At 45.0% G+C, this 15,040-nt stretch overlaps 1 long non-coding RNA gene across 1 annotated transcript; it reads right to left on the reverse strand.

The window, feature by feature from the left end:
* Positions 1-304: 304 nt before the first annotated feature.
* On the reverse strand, positions 305-14,331 carry LOC311590046. Its single transcript, XR_014776740.1, has 2 exons — positions 14,141-14,331; positions 305-746 (listed from the first exon to the last, which is right to left on the reverse strand). It is a non-coding gene; the product is annotated as an uncharacterized lncRNA (long non-coding RNA).
* Between the last annotated feature and the right edge of the window lie 709 nt (positions 14,332-15,040).

The following is a 15,040-nucleotide window of genomic DNA, read 5'->3' on the forward strand; positions in this document are numbered from 1 at the left end:
GTTCAAATCCCCAGCACCCATGTAAAAAGCTGCCATGACTTTGTGTACATTGAGGGAGAAGCAGAGACAGGAAGGTCACTGGCCAGCTGGCCTAGCTAAACAGCAAGTTTTCATCTGGTTTAGTGAGACTTCCTACCCTAAGAAAATAAGGTAGGTGATGGAGGAAGAAAGCAAACATCTTCCCCCGACCTCCACATACTCACATACCTGCACATTCATCAACATGCAACACACACACACACACACACACACACACACACACACACACACACACCACATGTATACACGAAGTACACACACTAACTTTATCAGCAAATTAAATCTATATCCATTTTCAAGCAAAAGCAGACAGCAGAGGTCTAATTCCATGGTGCTGTTAGCAGAGCTCACTGTCTTCTTGGTAGCAGCCTTGACCTCCAAGTTCCCTTCTCGCTCCTCTCAGGGCCAGTGCCCGTCCACAGCTTCCTGCACGTTGCTCCAGGCTGGCAGCAGTTTTACCCTTCCTAGGTCTTCTGGCACCTGTGTGTTCATTCTCGCTGAAGAGGCTTCTCTCTGCCCAGTCTGTCGGCTTCCTGCTTTGCTGGGGGATTTTCTCCTTACTGACCACAGACTGTGAGAAGTTGGAAGTAACTGATGGGCTTTGTCCCTTGTTGCTCAGGTGGGACTTCAGGAGGAAGTCTGTGGCCTTGGACTAGAGAACGGAGAGGCTTGCTGAAAACTGAGGGTGACATGTTCTCCAGGACCTGCTGAGGAACGCAAATTGGATAATGCTAGTACAGTACCTAGTAACCAGTAGGACTCAAGTCTTTCTCTCATCTCTTCATGCTTACAAAAACCTTTCCCAGGCAAAGCCAGTTCATTCAGGTGTGACTGGTGACAACTTCCATTACTTACATTATGAGATCTGCCTTTAGATATATTCTTATTTTTAATGCATGCAATGCCTATGGTAACCCCTGTATTAATATTCTTTTAAGATGTACTTTGCAGGGGAAGAAATTATAAAGACCCATAACTTATGCTTGGTATGGTAATTCATGCCTGTAATCTAAGCACTCAGGAAGCAGAGGCAGGGGGATAACCATGAATTTAAGTCCATAGCGAGTTCAAGGACAATTGGAGCCACAAAGTAAGACCATATCTCAAAATGTCAAAACCAAACCAAATCAAACATAAACAAATCAAGTCCAATGACATGCCAGGGTTAAAGAAAAGAGTACTCACATTCCCTTCCCCAAACCTCCAGCCTGTCAGCCAGTCACTTGTACAAAATGTCAACATGCTGTCCTGCCTTGTAGTACTTGTATTTTATTATCTCAAAGAAATGGCCATTGAGTGAAGGTTTGGTTGTTGTGGCAGGGAGGGACTTCATGGGACTTCCCTGTGACCCTGTCTCCTGAGGCTGATGGACGACATCCTTGCTATGTCTCAAAGTGTTCCCCTCAAGCCAGAGGAAGTCTTTTTGCTGCACTTCTCCACTTCCACATGGAGGAGTCCTGGAAGTTGGTTGGCCACTCCCCTAATTTGTGTCACCTTTACCCCAGCACATCTTGCAGGCAGGACAAATTGTAGGTTGAAGCCTTTTTGGTTGGGTTGGTGTCCCAATCCCTCCAATGGAAGTCTTGTCTTGTTACAGGAGATGGCTGTTTCAGGCTCTGTCTACCCCATTACTAGGAGTCTTAGCTAAGGTCACACTCAGATTCTTGGGACTTTCATTGCCCTAGGTTGCTACCTTGCCCCAAAAGTGCCCCAAAATTCCCGTTGTCTTTCCCAGTACTCCCTCCCTTTATCATCCTCCCATGTGGCCCTTCTTGTTTCCATTCACTATTTCCCCTTCACTAGAAAATTCATGCACCCCGACTCTGAGTCCTCCTTGTTACTTGGTGGATGATAGCATGATTATCCTTTACTTTAGAGTTAAGAAGCCTACCCCATGACACTGCCTGGAGGTCCAGGAACCAGAAGCCCAGACACCTAGGGTAAAACCAAACACACATATTGATGGGGGGTTCTTAATGATATTTTGCTAAATGTGTAGACAGGAACCTCACATAATCATCATCAGAGAGGCTCCATCTAGCAATTGATGAAAACAAATGCAGAGACCTATAGCCAAACTGTGGAGAATGGAGAAGGGTCAATGACACCACAGGAAAACCCACAGAATCAATTATTCTGGCCTCATAGGGGTCCACAAAACTGGCAATCAAAAAGCCTGTATGGGTCTGACCTAGGTCCTCTGCATTTATGTTATGGTTATGGAGCTTGGTTTGTTTTGTTTTGTTTTTGTTTGTTTGTTTGTTTGCAGAACTCTTTACAGTGAGATCTGGGGCTGTCTCTGATGCTTTTTTGCTCTTCAGAACCTTTTCTCCTACTGGGTTGGCTTACCCAGCCTTAATATGAGGGGAGGTAACTAGTCTTATTGCAACTTATTGACATGCTATTTTTGGCTGGTGTCCCAAGGAAGACTGCCCTTTTCTGAAAGGGAGGAGGAGTGGATGGAGGGGTGGGTGTGGGAGACTGGGAGGAGGAGAAGAAGGGGAAACTGGTCAGGATGTAACATATGAGAGACTAAAAAAAGTTTTAAAAGAGAGAGAACAGAGGTTATGCTTGGCTCCTTTGATAGCAGCCCTGAGGAGGTTCCCAGCCCTCAGGGTCTGGGGAACTGTTCTCCATCCATCTCACTCAAGCCAAAGGGCCAGGAAACAGAAAGCTCCAGTCTCAGATCTCTTCACTCTGGAGATAGGGTTGTAGTGCCTTAACCAAGGGCTATAGAGGACCCACACTGTGGCTCCAGAGGGCTCTGGGAATAGTGGTTTCCCCCTCCCTCATGCTCACAATCCCCACTTCAGGGAGAGAAGAGAGGAGGGAGTTGGCAGTGACTGAGCGCTCCATCCAAAGCATCGATCTACTTCTTGATGTTGTCATAGCAACAGCTCTTCCACATGGGGAGCTATCAGCTGGCCACCACTGGGCTCTCTTTACCCCCTAGCTCCCTGCCCCCCACAATCCCGGATGCCTGTCTTTCTGCTCCTGACAGATGTCCTATACTAACACTGTCCCCTTCTCCATCACTCCCCCTGCTTTTTAGTCTTTTCCTTCTGCTCACTTCTTCCTTCACTCTGCCAGTCACCACTCTTCTAGGCCTTCAGGCCCCAGGCCTGTGTGGCAGCAGCATACTGGCTGTCTCCAGGACACCCTCAGAGATTCAGGGGATGGGGGTGGATGGGATCTCCTTCTGAGCCTGGCTACTTAAGCCATGCTGTTTTCCTTCTTTACAGCAAGTCCATTTATTCCTTAACCTTAGGCCAAAGTCTCCTTGGGGAGAGGGCACAATGTCACTGAACCGAGTTGCCAGAAAGAAGCTGGAGAGGGGAGATCTCATTTCCTAAAGTTACATTGGCCTAGATCCTACTCCCTGAGCTGCCACTCCCTAGGTCTGTATTACCCTGCAAGCAAAGATTTCTGGAGACAGATTCCTCAGTTAAAATGGAAAATACAGAAACAGTACACACTTTACTAGACTATGATGTGGGCATATTAAGATGCTAAGAGTAGCTATCATGAACTAGGAACAGGTGTCTTGTGTGTATAATTCAGTCCTATGATGTGGCCACATGGTTATCTCCCATTACAGACAAGGAAAGAGTGGTAGGAGGAGGAGAACTATGGGGTTCTTGGACTTTAGTCCTATAGTTTCTTATTTTAGGACAGTGGTAGTATGTCTGGCACAGAGTAGGTCAATATATATCATACCCTTTCCTGATGGTCAGTTAATTAAAATATTACCATATGTCTAATTTTCTTCATGGATTAGAATTATAATAATAAGTCATATATCATTTCTTGCTCTTGAAAACCTTAAAATTTAAATCTTTCCCTCCCTCTCTCCCCATTTCTCCTTCTCCAAGGTGGAGAGACAATCAGAAATGTCATCAGAGAAGGTGGTGATAAATGGGTAGATGGGCAGGTCACAGGTGGCATGTGACACCTAGGGGAGTGGAAACAGATGTGCAGGAAGGTAATATTATCTGCTTGGTGACACTCAGTCTCAGAGGAGGCAGTGGTCAGTTCTGTTAGAAGGAATTCATAAAGGACTTTGTGAAATTATCAAGCCTTCTGCAGAGACTTAAAGGGACAACTGTTGGGTGAGGCATGTCGTGTAAGGGAAAGATAGAAAATATCTGGAAGAGAGATGTTAGACAGGTGTGTGTGTGTGTGTGTGTGTGTGTGTGTGTGTGTGTGTGTGTGTGTATGTGTGTGCACGTGCATGCACGCACAAGTACATGTGTCCCTGCTGTGGCTTTGAGTCAAAGACTGTCTGTCCTGGCTCCACATTAGAAAGGTCTCTAGAGATTTCTCTTTGATCTGTTTTGATATGAGTGCAGGGTTGCATCCCTGGAGATTCATACTTATTTGGTCAAGTGGCCCAGCCATTGGTATGTTTTATAAAATCCTTGGTAATGCTTATATGGGTCCAGCATAATGCTCTGGGTTAGGTGTTTTAATAGCACTAACTCATTTCATCTTCATGACAACTCTATGAAGTTAATGCCAAGCCTCAGACTTACAGATCACATGGCAAGAAGTTGTAATGTTGAAGCAAGGTCTCGCTGTCTCTGTCACTGCCTTTCTCTCTCTCTCTCTCTCTCTCTCTCTCTCTCTCTCTCTCTCTCTCTCTCGTTCTCTTATTCTGGCTCTCACTCTCCCTGCTCTGTCCCTCTGTATATACATATGTCTCTCTGTGTATATGTATATATGTATGCATGTATGTACATATGCATGCATGTGTGAATGAATGTATCTTCAAACCAAAGTAGCAAAGAAGTAATTAAGGGGAAATCAGAAAGATCAGAGAGGGTTGTGTATGAATAGGCTGCTTACAGGTGACATGTACCATCCCAGGAAAGAGGCAGTGAGCATGGAGGACTTGTTTTCAAGCCCTACCTGTGCCAACCAAATTATTACTGACTACAGCAGATGTGGATCAAGTTGGCTGCACATAATAGAAAATCCAAATGACATTGTCTTGTTGAAAATGTTTTTTGGGGGTGATGGCATAAAATGCAGATTTGGGTAGCACAGAGGTTGGTGATGCAGAAGTTATAGTAGTTTTCTGATGTTGATATTCCAGACCCTGAATTTGGCATCCTATTTTCTCTAACATCCACCATTGGCTTCTGCCATCCTCACTGCTTCAGGCCACAGAATGGCCACCACATCTTTGGTCCTCAGGCTTGTATTCCAGAAGCATGAAGGGAAGGGGTGCAAAGAGCCTGCTCCCAAAGTCAGAGTATTTCTGAAGGAGACAGTCTGGAAGCTGCATTAGAGAACTCTACACTGGTCAGAGCTTAAGAACACATCCTTCCCTGCAAAGGATGAAGAAATGATGTTTCGTTAATTTATTTTTTTATTTTAGTGTTTAAATTATTTCAGCTTTATGGCAATGCCTTGGGATGCATATGGGCATCAGGTCTCTTGAATCTAGAGTTATATGTGGTTGTGAGGTCCTAAACCTAGGTGTTGAGAACTGAACTTCGATACTCTAAAAGAACATCAGGTACTATTGACCACCGAGTCATCTCTCCAGCCCATTAGTTTACTTTTTTAAACCTGAACCTATCACTACCACCAACAAAATATGGGTCCTGCTTCTAAGGATAAGGAAGAGAATGGTAGCCAGGAAGCACTTGGAAGGCAGAGGCAGACGAATCTTTTCAGTCAGAGAGACCAGCCTGGGTCTGCAGAGCAAAGCAAGGGCCAGAACAGGCAGGGACACACAAAGAAACCCTATCTCAAAAACCATGCCCATGCATGAGAGAGAGAGAGAGAGAGAGAGAGAGAGAGAGAGAGAGAGAGAGAGAGAGAGAGGTGATTGATCAAGTAATCAGTTGTCTCTTCTACTCTCAAAAGTTATCTCTCCAGATATAAAATAAATTGAATGTATTGATCCGAGAGATCATCACCAAATCAGAGATTATCGGGCTTCATGCTGATGTTTATTTAATCATTCATCCAACCACTTGCCAAAATGTGAGTATGAATTATCTCCTAAAATTCCTTGGCAGAACATTGGTTACTTCCATCTGTGTTCTGGCAGTGAGAGAAAGGTCTGCTTTTCCAGGTATGAAAAAACAAACAAACAAACAAACAAACAAACCAATGGTAGAATAGCTAGGGATTGGAACCAGGCTTTCTCCAAACTCTGTCCAGCTATGAGGAAATAGTAGTTGGGCTAATTTGGGTCTAACATGGTAGATAATGCTGAGCTTGAGTTATCCTAGGATTAAGGGAGCTGAAGCCCAAGTTCAATGACTAGTTTATCATAATAGACCAGTGAACTTTAGGAAACATACTCAACTAAAGTAAAAAAGAGGTAATGGCTAACAGTGTGGTACTGGAACTCATCTCCTAGAAGCAAGTCTTCACATTTTCTCCTTTCTCTTGACTCCATTTGTGTCTGGAAAACCATATGTCCAGTCCTAAATTCACAGTAGAAACAATGTCAATACATGTTCCTTGAGCCCCTCTCAATACTTCAGATCATTTGGCTGTGAAAGTTTTGGGTTCTTTTAAAACTCAATTATGTTATATAAATAGGTTGTTGTTTTTTTTTTTTTTAATCCAAAGTTTGGGACATGGCGATGCTTTTAGTTTGTTCACAGCTAATAATTGCCTCATGTGGCACAGAGAGGGGTGTGGTCCTTGCCAGCTGCAGATAGTTTAATTATGAGGACTTGGAGAGGGTATAAATATCAGAACCTGGAAAGAGAAAAGAAGACACTTCAAAGAACGCTTCCAAAAAGATGAGAGAGAGAGAGAGAGAGAGAGAGAGAGAGAGAGAGAGAGAGAGAGAGAGAGAGTCCAAGAGAAAAAAAAAGACTCTTCAAGGAGATGGTTGGAGGAGGAAGAAGGCCCCTGGTTCATTGCTGTTTTCTAGACTGCTGGATATCCTGATGACTGAGATTGGTAACACCCCAAAGCATCCAGTGACCCTATTCAGGCAGAAGTAGATAAAGAGAACTTTGTTCCCTCTCCCCACTAACCATCTTTATCTCCTACCTAGTGTTGGGAGGTGGTGGAAGGGAGGTAGAGGATTAAGAAGCACAAATAAAATAGAGTTTAAAAAGCACCTACATTTGGCAGAGGGGTGCTGAGAATTGAAGCCAGTGCCTTACTCATGCTAAGTATAGACTGCACCCCAGTGCCCAATCTGAAGCTCTCCTTAGAGCATCTTGACTCTTCTTCCAACAGATGGAAAGTATCCCTCTCTCTTGGGTTTATTACCCAGAAACAAAGAAATCAAGAGCTAGGGCTAAGCATAGATCCTTACTTTACAAAGAGAGGGAAGGTGGCTTCTGGGAATGATTGGACGCCATGCTGCTGGTAAGCACACTGTGAGCTGGGGTTTGAACTTAGGCCTCACTCAGATCCTAACCCAATAGAATTTGGAACTGACTTGAAAGACAAACATTGAAGTAGGTCACTTATAGGTAGATGAGTAAATAATAGTGATTATAAAAACAAGTTCAGAGCTCTGGACTGCAAAATGTGGTAGACAGGAAATTATAGAGGTCTGTGAATTTGGAAGCCAGAAGATTCTCAGGAGAGAAGTGAACAAGCCTCAGAACCATCCTACACAGCATAGTACTGGGACCTAAAATGTTTCCAATAACCAATACATACATACATACATACATACATACATACATACATACATACATACATACATAAAATGCTTTCTCAAAGATCATGAAATTAAAAAGGCAGTGCATGCTTTGTCCTGCCCCCAGCATCTAAGGACTTTCCCTGCTGGACTAGGAGGAAGAAGGTGAACATTTTGGCATAGGGGGCTTGGAAACAGGATGTGTCAGTCTCAAGGTTGCAGCCCCAGGGCAGCTGTCTCAGTGAGTACTTGGCAACTCCTCCTCAGAGTAGAGAAGGCCAAGGGGCTGAGACTCATCACCACTCCCCCACACAGTAGCTGTATGACCTTGAGCAAGTCATGTCTCCTCTCTGGGTATCTGATTGCTCATCTGTAAAATGAAAGTTTGGAACTAGATAGATTTTGCAAATCCCTTCTGGCAATAGCTGTTGTAGAACTGGTACCAAGGCGGCCCTCCTCTTGCAGTTGTGTTCTTGCAGTGCCCTCTATTGACCATTCAGCAGAGAGCAAGGGCAACTCAGATCTCACTTCCCTGTTGCCAGGGCTGAGGAAATCAGCTTATTAGTCATCCCCCTTCTGTGGGGTGCTTTGGAACCCTAGATCAGAGTTGAGAAAAATGGCTTCCTAGAATCACTGGAATATAGAGAAAGAGACTTATGATCATTTCATCAAAACAGTGGAAGCTAACACTTGCTTAGAGATAAAGAATTCCCAAAATGAGTCCAGCATGTAAAGTGGTTTGTATAGAGATCCCAGGGCCTTCCCAAGAGAGGCTGTGTCCACATGAGGCTACAGAGTGAAGACTTGTTCTTCTGAAGACCCCAGGAAACAAAGGGCATGGAGTCTGCAGCTACTACTGGGTGATGATTGGTCTTAGATTATTGAGGTCACCATGTCTAGCAAGCAGTTTGGGAAATGGCTTGGCAATAGATCTAAAGCTGAATATACACACTACAACATAAATGAGTCTGATGAGTCCCTATAGCTGAAAACTGGAAACAACATACATTCCCATCAACAGTAGATCAGATCAATAAACATCAGCAAAGTGAGCTCTATTCTCCCAATAGAAAGATGTCAGCAATTACAGTGATCAAAGTGTAATTAAACACAACAAACAGTGCCAGACTTACAACGGTAACTTTGAACATAAAAAATGACTCAAAGATGCCTATTGTGTGATTCCTTTGTATAAATTTCAAAAATAGACAAAAACTATAGCAGGAGAAAGTGGTTAACCTAGGGAGGTGCAAAGATGAGAGGGATAGCTCCTGGGGAGCATCTACTGTTCTCTTTTACTTTCTGTGATATGGGGGGGGTTGCTGTGTAGCCCAGATTGGCTAGGATTACAAATGTGCATCATCTCATGTGATTTATTCCAGAAAGTGGGTATCTATGATATGGGAGTACTCACTGTATTAAGATGTATCAATCCATAGAGGGGAATGGACATAAGATGTACAGTATATGCCAATAAAATACAGCAAAGAGACTCAGTAGCTGAAGGCTGACCTCACATTGTCCATCACAGCCATGCCTGCTTCAGCAGCAGCAGGAATAACACAGATGTGTCTATTTTGAAGATAAGATCCTAAGTGCTTATCTTCTGCCTGATAAGCCTCAGCTGGACAGGAGAGGATGACAGGGCAAACAGTTCCTCTGTGCACCTAAGAAGTGAGGAACCACTCTCCAATGAGCCACCTCACTGGGTTCTTCAGTTAGTGCCTGAAAGAATCAAAGAAGGTCAAATCTTCTATCTGTTCATCTCTGACTTTTAACCCCCTTTCTGTCTGGGCTTTTGGGGCTAGAGAGGTATTCCTCCAGGTTCCGATCTAACTGGATTATTGGGAGGCCAAGGTTACCAGAGGGACTTTGTCTTGGGACAGCCCTGGATCTAGTCAAAGAGATCTGTGCTGGGGCATGGGGAGGGGTGGTGGTGGTGGAGTTTAAATGCACAGCTTGTCAATGGTAGAGTCGGATAGTCAAGCATCTTCATTTGCAGTTGACTCCAGGGAAGGCAAGTGATGTGATTGAACTTTTACATTAGTGGAAGTCAGACTGAACATGAGTTGCTTTGTTCGAGCCCCATTGCACACAGGGTGTCAGTCTCCTTGGGGACAAGAGAAGAGGTTGGATTGGGTCATCAGTGACATTCTTTTGGATATCTCAGGTCCAACGACCCTTCTGAGTTCCTGCTGAGTGTATGGGATTTAATGATGCCTCAGGAAGAATGATTTTAATATTCTTAATCCATGCCAGAACTAGTGACTGTCACCAAACACATGCACCTACACAAGCATGCATGTACTTGCACCCATATGTGTAGGTGCATGTATCTATACATATGTATATACACAGATAGCATGACAAAATTCTTAGTCAGAGTTTTGATATCATAGCCCAATAAGGGTCATACAAGGAGGTACTGTGTCAAGGAAGTTTAATTGAGCTATGACTTTATAGTTGGTCTCATCTGAATTGTGCAGCCTTGAGAAAGTGACATAATGTTCTAGAACCTGTGTCTCAGCTGCAAAGTGTGACCTTTGATGTTCTATCCCACCTACAGGTGCCAAATAAGTGGTAGCCGTGTGATATTTGTATGACATTGGGGTGGGGATGCACCTTAAGTTTCTCCGTGTCCCAATTTGTATATAACTATGTGCTGATTGTCTATGTTGCGTGTGTGCTTTATTATCTGTTTTCTGCTTGCTCTCTAGATTTTTATAAAATGTGATGATGTGTGTTGCTTGTTTTACTGGACATCTCAGTTGGTTTAATCAAAGGAAATGACTGATGATGTTAGAGGCTGGAATGCAATACTGGAATGGAATACTAGAGAGAGGCTAGTAAGGAGGATAGAATATGGTACCCATAAATGAATCCACACACATATGGGCACTTGGCTTTTGACAAAGAAGCCAAATCTATTCAATGGAAAAAGGATTGCATCTTTAACAAATGGTGCTGGTCTAACTGGATGTCTGCATGTAGAAAAATGCAATTAGATCCATATTTATCACCATGCACAAAAACCAAGTCCAAATGGATTAAAGACCTCAACATAAAACCAGAGACACTAAATTGGTTAGAAGATAAAGTGGGGAAGAGTCTGGAACATATTGGCAGAGGAGACAACTTCCTGAACAGAACTCTAACAGCTCAGGCATTAATGTCAACAATTAATAAATGGGACCTCATAAGGCTGAGAAACTTCTGTAAAGCAGAAGACACTGTCAATAGAACAAAGTAACAGCCTAAAAACTGGGAAAAGATCTTCACCAACCCTACATCTGTCAAAGGGCTAATATCCAAAATATATAAAGAACTCAAGAAACTAAACACCACCAAACCCAATAACCCAATTAAGAAATGGGGCTCAGAACTAAAGAGAGAATTCTCAACAGAGGAATATTGAATTGGTGAGAAACATTTAAAGAAATGCTCAACATCTTTAGTCATCAGAGAAATGCAAATCAAAATGACTCTGAGATTCCATCTGACACCCATCAGAATGGCTAAGATCAAAAATTCAAGTGGCACCACAAGCTGGCGAGGATGTGGAGCAAGAGGAACACTCCTTCATTGCAGGTGGGAATGCAAACTGGTACAACCACTTAGGAAATCTATCTGGTCAGGGTAGGGGTTCGGGGTTAGGGGTTAGGGGATAGTGTTAGGGTGAGGGTAAGGGTGAGGGTCAGGGTCAGGGTTATGGTTAGGGGGTTAGAGGGGGTGTTAGGGTTAGGGTCAGGGACAGGGTTAGGGTAGAGGGTTAAGGCTAGGGTTAGGGTTAGTGTTTTAGGGTTAGAATCATGGTCAGAGTTAGGAGGTTATGGTTAGGATTAAGGGTCAGGGGTCAAGGTCAGGCTTAGTGGTTTAAGGTTAGGATCAGGGTCAGAGTTAGGGGGTTAGGGGCAGGGTTGTTAGGGTTAGGATTGGGTTAGGAGCAGCAATAGGGTTAGGATCTGAGTTAGGGTGTTAGGGTTAGGGTTAAGGGTCAGGGGTCAGGGGTCAGGGACAGTGTTTTGGGGTTAGGGTCAGGGTCAGAGTTAGGGGGTTAGAGTTAGGGTTAAAAGTCAAGGGTCAAGCTGGGAGGTGGTGTCGCATGCCTTTAATCCCAGCACTCAAGAAGCAGAGGCAGGTGGATCACTGTGAGTTCTAGGTCAGCCTGGTCTACAAAGCGAGTCCAGGACAGTCAAGGCTACACAGAGAAACCCTTTATCAAAATAAAAAGTTATGGGTCAAGGGTCAGGGTTAGTGTTTTAGGGTTAGGATCAAGGTCAGAGTTAGGTGGTTAGGGGCAGGGTTGTTAGGGTTAGGCCTAGGTTAGGGGCCGGGTTAGGTGTTAGGGGTTAGGGTCAGGGTCAGGATTAGGGTCAGGGGTCAGGGTCACAGTCAGTGGCAGGGGGCAGGGTCAGGGGTTGGGAGTAAGGTCAGAGGTTAGGGTCAGGGTCAGATGTCAAGAATCAGGGTCAGGGGGTTAGGGTTAGGGTTACGATGTTAGGGTCAGGGTCAGGCACAGGAGAAGGGTTAGGGCTAGGGCTAGGGTTAGGGTCAGGGTTGGTCAGGATCAGGGTCGGTCAGGGTTAGGCTTAGGGTCATGGTCAGGGGTTAAGGTCAGGTAGGGCTTGCGCTCCTGTAAGTGCTCATGCTCACAGTTAGGATTAGGGTAAGGGTCAAGAGTCAAGGGTCAAGGTTAGGGTCAATGTTAGGGTTAGGTTCAAGGGTTAAGGAAGGTTTGTGCTCACTCTCACTCAAGCACTCGCACTCATGCTCGTAGTTAGGGGTAGGGTTAGGGTTAGGGTCAAGGATCAAGGAGGGCTCATGCTCACACTCATGCTCATTCAAGTGCTCACGCTCTCGGTTAGGGTTAGGGATGGTTTAGGGTTAGGGTTACGGTTAGGGTTAGGGTCAGGGTCAGGGTTAGGGTTAGGTTTAGGGTTAGGGCTAGGGTCAAGGTTGAAGGAGGACTCGTGTTCACTCAAGCACTTGGGCTCACAGTTAAGGTTAGGGTCAAGGGTCAAGGGTCACGGTTAGGATCAGGGTTAGGGTCAGTGTCTGTTTCAAGCTCGGGGTTGGAGTCAGGGGTCAAGGGTGAAGGGTCAGGGTCAGGGTTAGGGTCATGGTCCGTGTCAGGGTCAAAAAAAATGTTTTTAACTCTTTAAAAAACTCTTAAAGAGGGCTGGGGGGGTGGCTTAGAGGTTAAGGGCACTGGCTGCTCTTCCAGAGGTTCTGAGTTCAATTCCCAGCAACCACATGGTGGCTCACAACCATTATAATGAGATCTGATGCCTCTTCTGGCCTGCAAATATACATACTGGCATCACTGTACACATAATAAATAAATATATAAATAAATATTTTTTTAAAAACTCTTAAAGAAACTGATAAAAATTCTTAAAAAGCAAAAGATAAAAACTACATATAATGTACATACACATTTAAAAATTTGTAAAGAAAAAACTTAAAAAATACTTTTTATAAACTCTTAGAAAAACTCTTAAAAAATAAAAAATAAAAAACAAAAAACCAGTACATATAATATACATACACTGTACAAAACTCTTTAAGGAAAAAATGTTTTAAATAAAAAAAACTCTTTAAAATACTTTTTAAAAAAACTCTTTAAAAAAAAAACTCTTAAAAGAAAGACTACACAGAGAAACCCTGTATCGAAAAACCAAAGTGTTGGATTGTTCACCCACTAATAGGGAACATGTGCTGGGTTTAGACAGTCTAAAAAACAAGTTAGTTTTATCCTACTGATGATTTGTTGTTGCCATGGTAATCCTGCTCAGTAGGAGAGGAACCACAGGTTCAGACATTTGGTGTTTGTGCTTGGCTGAGGAGCCAATGGGGCTAAGCTACCATCTGTGGGATTATGACTGAATCCCCACCATAGGTCCGTTGTGCCTTCCCTGGTGCCAGCGGGTCCCCCTCCTTGCGTCAGTACCAGCATCCAGTGCAGAAAGCCATTAGTCCCAGGAAACGGGGCACAGCCGGAAAGAGGGCTGCCCTCTCGCCCATCACGTCAACGCACCTTTGTGTGGAACCTGGCGCTAAACCATTCGTAAACGACCTGCTTCTGGGTTGGGTTTTGGATGTAGCAGAGCTGCTCCCTAGCTGCCATCTATTGAAAGTCCGGCCTCGACGCAAGGGTTTGTCTCGGGTGCACTCGCTCACTCTCATCCCTGTCTCCCAAAGGCGGTTTCCTCTGCTACTCCGGGAGCACCCTGGCCGCATTGCGGCCGCCTTTCCCACGCTGGGTGAGGCGAGGCGGTGGCATGACTGCAGGGGTGGGTTTCTCCCCCCGGTCCCGCCAAGGCCAGGGGCGCTCTTGCTGGAGGCGGAGGGGAGGGGTGAGGCAGAGGGCCCAGTCCGGTCCGCGCCCCACTCGCTAGCGCCTTGGTCACTCCGACTGGGGTTAGCGCCGGGATCACAGGAGGTCCTGGAGGTACGAGAGTTTGGGGGACTCACCGCACGGGGTGGGAGGAGCGCAGCGGTCCTCATTGGGAGGGGGCGCTCAGGTTTTCTCCGCGCTGGTCCCCCTTCCATCTCTCTTTTCGGGGGAGAGTGGAGGGGGAGACATGCGCTGGGAAGCCTGAGGGCCGCCTCCTTCATGAAGCTGTGTTTTCAGCGGGGAACGGCGCGGGGTCTCGGCAACCTGCCCCTCTTCGCCTTGCCCTTGCCTTTTGAGGCTTGAATGGTCCATCCCCCTCCCTGCCCCCCGCCACCCCACCCCCCCGCCGCCGCCTCCCAAGAGGTCGGGTAGACCAGTACTCCGCTCTTTAGCCTGGATCCTGGTTCAGTCTTAAACCTTTTTTCCCATTGTGGAACCGAGATCAACCAGATGTCCTTCCCAGACCTCCACCCTAGCAGGGTGATGTCGGCTCTAGAGTTTCTATACTATAAACAAACAGTAATCCCAGCACTCGGGAGGCAGAGGCAGGCAGATCGCTGTGAATTCAAGGCCAGCCTGGTCTACAAAGTGAGTCCAGGCTCCCTCCCTCCAAAAAAGGAAAGAAAAGGTGAATTGTGTCCTAAGATTGTGACCAGTTGTCCCTTTTGCATAACAGGGTAAGTAGTCACTCTGTAAAGATTAATTAATTTTTTTCTTTTCTCCAAACAGAGTTTCCTCTATGAAGATGTCATCCAGGAGCTATTTATTTATTTATTTACTCATTTGTTTATTTATTCATTCATCTATCTACCTACTTTGTTTGTCTATCTGCAGGTACACCTGGGGGCCACAAGAGGGCACCAAATCTAGTCTCCTCCTCCTCCTCCTCCTCCTCCTCCTCCTCCTCCAGGAGCTATTTATTTATTTATTTATTTATTTATTTATTTATTTATTTATTTATTTATTCGTCTATCTAT

Source organism: Acomys minous (assembly GCF_964271855.1).
Source record: "Acomys minous genome assembly, chromosome: 2".
NCBI lineage: Eukaryota > Metazoa > Chordata > Mammalia > Rodentia > Muridae > Acomys > Acomys minous.